The sequence below is a fragment of the Orycteropus afer genome, unplaced genomic scaffold (assembly GCF_000298275.1).
Source record: "Orycteropus afer afer isolate SDZICR_OR568_19922 unplaced genomic scaffold, OryAfe1.0 scaffold00325, whole genome shotgun sequence".
In the NCBI taxonomy this organism is placed as follows: Eukaryota; Metazoa; Chordata; class Mammalia; order Tubulidentata; family Orycteropodidae; genus Orycteropus; species Orycteropus afer.
Window position 1 is genome coordinate 2706694 of NW_006921912.1, and position 8846 is coordinate 2715539.

Here is an 8846-nt window from a genome sequence, read left to right on the forward strand (position 1 = left end):
CTGGCGCGGGATCGGGCAGTGTTTCGTTCTGCTGTGCATGGGGTTGCTATGAGTCGGAAACGACTCGACGGCACTTAACAACAACAACAACAACAATCCTTTATTATACTTTTACATGCATTTCTTTAATGAGAAAAGTTGATTTTATTTTCATATGTTTAAGATCCATTAATATTTCTGTTTTCTCTGAACCCTATACACACATTTTGCCCATTTTTTCTCTTGGGTCATAGGTCATTTTATTCACAATTTTAAAAAACTTTTTTTTTGCAAAATATGCTAGCTTTTTGTCTGACATATAACTTCCACATAGATTCTCCTCCCCTCATTTTGTTTTTTATATTTTGACTTTCCTTATGATTTTTTTTTCCAGGCAAAATGGAACATTAGCTTTTGAGTTTTGAATCATAGTCTGCTATGAATTCTCTATTTTCAGCTTACAAACAACTTTATTTGTTCTCCTTTCCAGAAACTTGTATTATTTTTTGTTCCACATTTGGATGAGTTTGAAATTTATACTGTATATGATGCAGGAAACATCTAATTTTGTTGTTTTCCATATGGCAGTCCAGTTATACCATTACCATTAAAAATATAGAAGTCCTTCTTTTCCCCACTGATTTGTGATGCTGCCTTCATGAAATACTAGATTTCTATTTGTTGTTTGGGTTTATATCTGTTTTTGTTTTTTTTTCCTCTTTTTTCTGTCACAGTGGTCTGACATTCTATTCATGTGTCAACACAACCTTGTTTTAATTATGGAAACATTATAATAATGTTTTCAATCTGTTAGCTGCTTTCATTGTGTGTGTTTATTTATTTTTCTTTTAGGATTTTTCATGCTATCATTGCTTGTTTATTCTTTCACATAAACTTTATAATCAGTTCCTCTGTCTCCAAAATAAGCAAACAAACAAGATACAACCTTATGGTAGTTTTATTGAGATTATGTTACTTTTATAAACAGATGTAAATAGACAGCCTCCTGGTTATGTACAGGTTCCTCATGAGTACAATTGTTGAGCCCGTGTTTGGAAAGGAATGTCGACGCGAGGAAGCCACCACTAACACGATAATGCAAAAGCAAAAGGAAAGTTTATTTGCTAGCTCGAGCTAGGGTCCTTGCTCTTACCGACGTAGCGGCTTGGGCAAAAGGCCTCGTGCTCCTTTACTATCACATTTTTATAGGAAAAATATAGGGTGAAGTAGCACCAGGGCTAAGGGGTACAGATGATTGGTTGTTGCTAAGGGGTTTAGGGCAGGGGTCTGAGATGTTGGGGGACGTGTTGGAATCCCCCGGCTCCAAAGTCTACTTAGGGAATTATTATCTAGGGAGGATGCAGAGCCCTGATACGTGGGAGACTTCAGGAGCCAGGCAAATCTCTGATACGCGCTGAATCGGGAGGAAATCTCTGATACGTGCTGAATCTGGAGGGTAGATAAAAGCCCTGAGGCATGGGGAGTGTTAGAATCCCCGACACTAAAGACTTCTGGTTAAAGATTTACCTGGAGGCCATTAGGACTCAGGCCTCACACAATCACGTGTTCTGGAATTCCCATTCTTCTCAATGTTACCTGTAATTTGTTATGATCCATACAATCAAATGGTTTGCATAGTCAATAAAATACAAGTAAACATCTTTCTGGTATTTGCTTTGAGCCAAGATCCATCTGACATCAGCAGTGATATCCCTTGTACCATGTCATCTTCTGAATCCAGCTTGCATTTCTGGAAGTTCTCTGCCAATAGCAGAGACACACTGCCTGATACATTGCTGCACAACTTTATGAATAGCCCAGAAACATTGTCCAATGCAGTGCAGGAGGATGAGCCCCTTAGAACGGAAGGCTCTCAAAATACTACTGGGAAAGAGAGCTGCATCATCAGAGTAGAATCAATCTTAATGATATGGATAAAGTAAAGCTTTTGAGACCTCTATTTGATGCCGTAGCATGACTCAAATGGAGGAGAAACAGCTGCAAACATCCATTAATAATTGGAACACAGAATGTACAAAGTATGAATCTAGAAAAATTGGAAGTTGTCAAGAATGAAATGGAACTCAAAAAGATTGATATCCTAGGCATTAGTGAGCTGAAATGGACTGGTTTTGGCCATTTGAATCAGGCAACCATATGATCTACTATGTTGGGAATGACGATTTGAAGAGGAATGGCATGGCATTCCTCATTGCAAAGGATATTGAGTTGAAATATTGAAAGGTTCTGTGGGCAAAATATTGAATGATGCAGGAAACATCAAAAGAAGATGGAAGGAATACACAGTGCCACAGTACCAAAAAGAATTGGCTGATGTTCATCCATTTCAGGAAGTAGCATATGATGAAGAACCCATGGTACTGAAGGAAGAAGTGAGAGCTTCACTGAAGGAAGTGATGAAGAACAAGGCTCCAGGAATTGATGGAATACTCCTTAGGCTGTTTCAACAAACAGATGCCATGCTTGAGGCACTCAATTGTCTGTGCCAAGAAATTTGGATGACAGCTACCTGGCCAAGTGACTGGAAGAGATCCATATTTTTACCCATTTCAAAGAAAGGTTATCCCCCAGAATGTGGAAATTATTGAACAATATCATTAATATCTCACAGAAGTAAAATCTTGCTGAAGATAATTCAAAAAATGGTTGCAGCAGTATATTGACAGAGAGCTTCCAGAAATGCAAGCTGGATTCAGAACAGGGCATGGAATGAATGATATCATTGCTGATATCAGATGGATCTTGAGTGAAAGCAAAGAATACCTGAACGATGTTTACTTGTGTTTTATTGACTATGCAAAAGCATTCAACTGTGTGAATCATAACAAAGTACAGATAACCTTGGGAAGGATGGGAATTCCAGAACACTTAATTGTGCTATGAGGAACCTCTGCATAGATCAGGAGGTCATCAATTGAACAGAACAAGGGGATACTGCATGGTTTAAAATCAGGAAGGGAGTGTGTCAGGGTTGTAGCCTTTCACCATACTTATTCAATCTGTATGCTGAGAAAATAATCAGAAATATCATATAATAATATATGAAGAAGAGTGTAGCATCAGAATTGGAGGAAGATTTATTAACCACCTGTGATATGCATGTGACACAACTTTGCTTGCTGAAAGTGAGGATGACTTGAAGCACTTACTGATAAAGATTAATGACTACAGTCTGCAGTATGGATTATGTCTCAACATTAAGAAAATGAAAATCCTCACAACTGGGCCAATAAGCAGCATCACGATAAATGGAGCAAAGTTTGAAGCTGTCAAAGATTTCATATTACTTGGTTCCATAATCAACACCAATGGAAGCAGCAGTCAAGACATCAGATGACATATTGCACTGGGCAAATCTGCTGCAAAAGACCTCTTTAAAGTGTTGAAGAGCAAAGATATCTCTTTGAAGATTAAGATGTGCCTAATCCAAGCCATAGTATTTTCAGTCACCTCATATGCATGTGAATAAGGAAGACTGAAGAAGAGTTGATGCTTTTGAGTTGTGATGCTGGTGAAGAATATTGAAAGTACCATGGACTACTAAAAACAACTAACGAATCTGTCCTGGAAGAAGTGCAGCCAGAGTACTCCTTGGAAGTGAGAATGGCCAGACCTCCTTTGACCTACTTTGGTCATGTTTTAAGAAGGGATAATTCCCTGGAGAAGGATATCATGCTTGGTAAAATGGTGGGTCAACGAAACAGAGGAAGGCCCTCAACAAGATGGATTGACAAAGTGGCTGCAATGATGGGGTCAGGTATATTAAGTTTTGTGAGGCTGACTCAGGACTGGGCAGTGTTTCATTCTATTTTACGTAAGGTCACTATGAGTCAGAGCTGACTTGACGGTGCCTAACAACAATAACAACTAATTTGCCCCTCTTTTTTCCTTGAGGAACTTTATTGTTTTAGTTTTCACATTTAAGTCTTCTATACACCTGGAGTTAGTTTTTGTGTATGGTGTGAGGTATGGATGTTTTTCATCTTTCTGCAGTATATAACCAGTTTTTCCCACACCATTTGTTGAAGAGGCCATTTCTTCTCCATTTAATGGATTTCAACTCTTTGTCAAAGAGCAGCTGACCATTGGTTGATGGATCTATTTCTGGGTTCTCAATTGTATTCCACTGGTCTATGTGTCTGTCATTGTACCAATACCAGGCTGTTTTGACTACTGTGACTGTGTAGCAGGTTTTGAGATCCAGGAGTCTGAGACCTCCTACTTTGTTCTTCTTCAATAGTGCATTGCTTATCCAAGGACTTTTTCCTTTCCATATAAAATTAGTGATTGATTTTCCATATCCTTAAAGAATGTTGATGGGATCTGGATTGGGATTACATTGAATTTATAGATTGCTTTGGGTAGTATTGACATTTTCACAATATTCAATCTTCCTATCCATGGACATGGTATGTTCTTCCCTTTATGTAGATTTATTATGGTTTCTTGAAGTAGTGTTTTGTAGTTTTCTTTGTGCATCTTTTGTGTCCCTGGTAGGACTTTAACTCAAGCATTTTATCTTTCTGGTAGTTATTGTAAATGGTATTGATTTCCTTATTTCCTTTTCAGCAATCTCTTTGCTGGTTTACAGGAATCCAACTCATTTTTATATGTTGATTTTATATCCTGTCACTATGCTAAATCTAATAGTGCTAGTAGTTTTCTTGCTGAGTTTCTTGGGCTTATATGTATAGGATCATATCATCTCCAAATAAGGATAGTTTTACTTCTTCCTTACCAATTTGGATTCCTCTGATTTCCCTTTCTTGCCTTATTGCTCTGGCTAGGACTTCCAGTACAGTGTTGAATAGAAGTGGAAATAGAGGGCATGCTTGTCTGGTGTTCACAAGGGGAATAGTTTCAGTCTCTCTCCATTGAGAATAATGCTAGCTGTTGCTTTTGCATAGATGCTCTTTATTGATGTTGAGTAATTTCCCTTCTATTCCTATTTTCCTGAGAGTTTTTGTCAGGAATGGGTGTTGGATTTTATCAAGTGGCTGCACCTATTGATATGATTATGTGATTCTTTTCCTTTATTTTACTTGTGTGATGAATTATATTGATTGTTTTTCTAGTGTTGAATCATCCTTGCATACTTAGTATGAACCCCCCTTAATCATAAAGTATTATTTTTTTGAAATGTTGTTTAGGTCTCTAGGCTAGGATTTTGTTGAAGATTTCTGTGTCTATATTCATGAGGGATATTGGTCTGTGGTTTTTCCTTTTTAGCAATGTCTTAACTTGGTTTTGGTATCAAGGTTATTCTTGCTTCCTAAAATGAATTTGGGAGGATTCTGTCCTTTTCTATGTTCTGGAAGAGTTTGAGTAGGATTGTGTCAGTTCTTCTCTGAATGTTTGGTAGAATTCTCCAGTGAAACCACTTGGGCCAGGACTCTCTCTCTCTCTCTCTTTTTTTTTTGGTAATTTTGTTATGACCTGTTCAATATCTTCTTTTTTTGTGGGTCTGTTCAAATTTTCCACTGCAGTCTATGTTAGTTTAGGTAAACAGTATGTCTCTAGAAATCTGTCCATTTCTTCTGTTGTTGTTATTTGCCATCAAGTTGGACCCAACTCAGCGACCTCGCCTTGGGTTTCTGAGGCAGTATCACTACCAAAGTAGATTGCCCAACCTTCCTTCTGAGGAGTGGCTGGTGGGTATGAACTGCCAGCCTTCTGGTTAGCAGTCAAACCTTAAGCACTACATTACCAGAGCTCCCATTTCTTTTAGATTTTGAAATTTGTTGGAGTACAGTTCTTCATAGTATCCTGATATTATCTTTTTTATTTCAGTTGATTCTGTTGATATCACCCAATTCATTTCTTATTCGTTTTATTTGTATTCTCTCCCTCTTCTCCTTTTTAAAGTTTGCCAGTGGTTTATCAATTTTGTTAATCTTTTCAAAGAACCAACTTCTAATCTTGTTGGTTTTTTCTATTGTCTTTCTATTTTCTATTTCATTTATTTCTGCTCAAATCTTTATTATGTCTTTTCTTCTGGTGACTGCAGGTTTCTTTTTGGTTGCTCTTTTTCTAATTTTTGGAGATGTTGTGTTAAGAGGTTGATTTTGGCTCTTTTTTTCAATGTGTCCATTTATTGCTACAAATTGCCCTCTGATCACCACTTTTGCTGTGTCCCAAAGATTTTGGTATCTCATGTTTCTGTTCCATTTGAGTTAAGGATTTTTTTAATTTGATTTTTTATTTATTCTATTACCCAGTTGTTTTTAAGGAGAGTGCTATTCAGTTTCCATTTTTTGGTCTTTTTCTGTTGATCTTCTTATGGTTGATTTCTAATTTTAAAGCATTGTGTTCTGAGAAGATGCTTTACTGTATTTCAATGTTTTTAAATTTATTGAGGCTTGCTTTGTGGTTTAACATACAATCTATTCTGGAGAATGTTCCATGTGCCCTGGAAAAGAATGTATATTGTGCTGTTGTTGGGTAAAGTGCTCTGTAGATGCCTGTAAGTTCAAGTTAGTTGATTGCATTGTTTAGTTCTTCTATGTCTTTGTTGAGTTTTTTTTTTTTTTTTTCCCCATTTGTTCTATCTTTCATTGAAAGTGACGTATTAAAGTTTGCTACTATTACTGTGGATTTATCTATTTGTCTTTTCAATTCTATTAAAGTCTGTTTTATGCTTTTTGGAGCTCTTTCATTGGGTGTGTAGATATTTTTATTTTTATGTCCTCTTTTTGGAGCTCTTTCATTGGGTGTGTAGATATTTTTATTTTTATGTCCTCTTGTTCAATCAATCTTTTAAATGTATAATGTGCTTCCTTGTCTCTCTTGCTGGTTTTTGTCTTAAAGTCAATTTTCTCAGAAATGCATATTGCCTCTCTTGCTCTTTTTTGATTATCATTTGCTAGATATAACTTTTTCCAACCTGTGACTTTTACTTTATTTTCGTCTTTGTCTCTAAGGTGTGTTTCTTGTAGCTTGTTGATGGGTTATTTCTTCTTATCCAGTCTGCAACTCTTCATCTCTTCAGTGGTGCATTTAATGCATTTTTGTTCAGTGTGATTATAAATAAGTAGGAATTTGTTGTTGTCATCTTGTTAGGTGGGTTTTTTTTTTTTTTTTGTGGTGTTTATGATTTCTTTGTTCCAAAAAACTTTTTGTGCTGCACTCACTCTCTTTATGAATCATGTTATTATTTCCTTCGTTGCTATCGTTTTAGTGTCTGCTGAATGTTTGTGCTTATCCCATTTTTCATTTTGACATGAGGGCTTGTTATTTTTCTTTGAGGTTACCCTGTGATTTATAATTCACTTTCCAAGTTTTGAACAGTCCGTTCTACCTCTCAATTGTGTCAACTTTCCCACCATTTAGAAGTTCTGTAATTATACTATTTTGGTTTGTAGCTGTCCTCATTTGACAATTGATGTCTCTGGTTCCCTGTTTATAGTCTTGTAAGCTTATTTTACTTTGGATATTTCCATAACTGGTTTGGTTTTTTGGTTATGTCATCATGTGTGTTAATGGTCAGTTGTTTTTTGCTGTTGTTGGTTCTCTGTCCAAAGGACTCCCTTGGGTCTGTTTTTTTTCAAACAAATTCCCTTAATTTCCACTTATCTGGACATGCCCTAATTTCACCATCATATTCGAGTGACAAATTTTTCTGGTATTTAATTCTTGGTTGGAAATTTTTTTATTTTGGGATTTTATATATACCATCCCATTGCTTTCTCACCTGCATGGCTTCTTCTGAGAAAGCAGAGCTTAGTCTTATTTATTGCCCTTTGTAGGTAACTTTTTGTTTTTCTCATCTTGCTTTCAGGATTCTTTCTTTGTCTTTGGTTTTGGTGAGTATGATTATCACATATATTGGTGATTTTCTTTTGTGGTCTATCCAGTTTGGGGTTTGTTGAACTTCTTGAATGGATATATTCTTGTCTTTCGTCATATCAAAGAAACTCTCTTCCAACAAATCTTTGACTATTTTCTCTGTGTTTTATTTGTGTCTTCCTGTTCTGGAATTCTGGTTACATGTAGGTTATTCTTCTTGATGGAATCCCACCTAACCCTCAGGCTTTTTTCATTTTGTTTTGATTTTTTTTTTCTGATTGATCCCTTTCAAAGGAGGTATTGAGGTATTTGTCTTCAATCACACTAATTCTGTCTTCCACTGATTTATTCTACTCCTTTGACCATTCAATGTGTTATCTATTTCTGAAATTTTAGTATTAATTGTCTGTATTTCTATCTGTAGAATTTGTATCATTTCTAATTTTTCATTTATTTTGTCACTTTGTTCTTGTATTTTCTTCCCAAATTGTTTTAGGGTTTTTTTTTTCTGTGTTTTCCTCAATTTTGTCAGTGTTTTCCTTGCTCTGTCTCTCAATCTGTTGAAGGTACCTAAATATAATTCATTTGAATTCCTTATCAGGGAGTTCCAATGCTGCATCTTTCTCAGGGATGTTTTCTGGGTCTGTATCCTGGTCCCTTGTTTCTACTACTTTATTTTGCTTCTTTGTGTGGACTGTGATGGTCTGTTGTCTCAGAGACCTTGTGACCTTGTATTTATATTTAACTGGTGATTGTATGTTTGGTGTGTTTTGATATATCTGAGTAAGCATGGTACTGTGTGTGTCTATTCACTAATTTGCAGTACTCATGTACTCACTATCTGTCTGCTGGTGGATGTTATGTAGAATGAGAGTGGCTGTACAGATCTCTGTTAGCTGTTTGTGAAGAGGGGTGACTCAGTCTCATATTGAGTGTTATCTGTTGTGGGTCAATTGGTGCAGAAACAAGTGGTAGCCCTCACTCAGTAGATGGGGCTGCAGGAGGTGTGGTTATCATTGGGTTGTATGCATCATGGTTTCTCTCACTCAGAGAAAAACAAC